Raw genomic sequence first — 1,068 nt, 5'->3', positions numbered from 1 at the left:
GTTAGAGGCCAAGGATGCTGCTAAGCATCCCACAATGCACAAGATTGTCAACAAAAAATGAGTCGTTCCAAATATTGCAGAAGTTGAGAAACTCTGATATAGATCAATTCTTTTATTTATGTGATAAACTATGCTACTTTCCTTAGTTCCTGCCTTCTGTTTTGCTTTCAGATTTTAGGAATATCTTTTTGTGATTCTGGTCAGCATTTATGGTTTAGGTCTGTTTTACTTTTTGTGTCATCCTTGCTCAGGGGCTATGTAATCTCTGTATCGTCCCAATTTTATTAAATGTGCTGCCGAATCTAGGGCAGGTCTGTTTTGCTTTGATTCCTATGTGATAGATGAACTTAGAAATATCTATTAAGTTAAAAATACCTTAATAATTAGAGAACCTTAAGGAAAAAAAGTTTAAGTGCTTGAACAAAAGCAATTGTAAGCATTTATTTGCTGTCCCTTACTTAGATTTTGTGCATCCCTGCACTGAAAATCTAACTTAGAGCTTTGAAACCAGCAAAATACAATTAGATTTTCACCAGATACACCAAACTCCACAGGGTACATCGTTTTATTGTTTCCTTTTGCGAATATTCTGTGTTTCTAGAGCGTTCTTTGACACAAATGCTGCCTAAACAAAGTGACAACTGCTGAAGGCAAAGAGGTTGTGCAAGTTTATTGCTATTTGTGAGCTGTATGACTCACACATTTTTGATCACTGCACATGGAGCCCCAAAACTTTTCAAATGTTTATTAAAAAGAGCTAACACATAAATCAGAAAAGTAGAGCTGCCTTATGAGAAGTACTGTACTGTGATAACACAAAGTTTACATCTACTTAGCAAAGGTGTATACATTTTGTACTTGAAAAATCTTTAAGATCTTTTATCTTCCTGATTCTCCAAAACTTGATTGTATAAAAGCCTATTTTTAGGAGCTAACTTTCCTTCTCCCTCTCCATATAAAAATATTTTGAAATTGAGGAAAACCTCCACCAAAAAAAAAAAAAAATCAACCATTCCCTCATGTTCTTCCTCCCTCTCACTTTCATTGTATATACTAATCTACCTCCAG

At 34.6% G+C, this 1,068-nt stretch overlaps 1 non-coding gene across 1 annotated transcript; it reads right to left on the bottom strand.

Annotated features, from left to right (window-relative positions):
- Positions 1-205: 205 nt before the first annotated feature.
- Positions 206-309, bottom strand: LOC114216896 (U6 spliceosomal RNA). Its single transcript, XR_003610868.1, has one exon. It is a non-coding gene; the product is annotated as a U6 spliceosomal RNA (small nuclear RNA).
- Between the last annotated feature and the right edge of the window lie 759 nt (positions 310-1,068).

Source organism: Eumetopias jubatus, unplaced genomic scaffold (genome assembly GCF_037043125.1).
Source record: "Eumetopias jubatus isolate StellerSeaLion01/CBP00866 unplaced genomic scaffold, mEumJub1_p1.0 scaffold_11, whole genome shotgun sequence".
In the NCBI taxonomy this organism is placed as follows: Eukaryota; Metazoa; Chordata; class Mammalia; order Carnivora; family Otariidae; genus Eumetopias; species Eumetopias jubatus.
The sequence above is the reverse complement of the archived record's forward strand: the minus strand, read 5'-3'. Positions and strand labels throughout refer to the sequence as shown.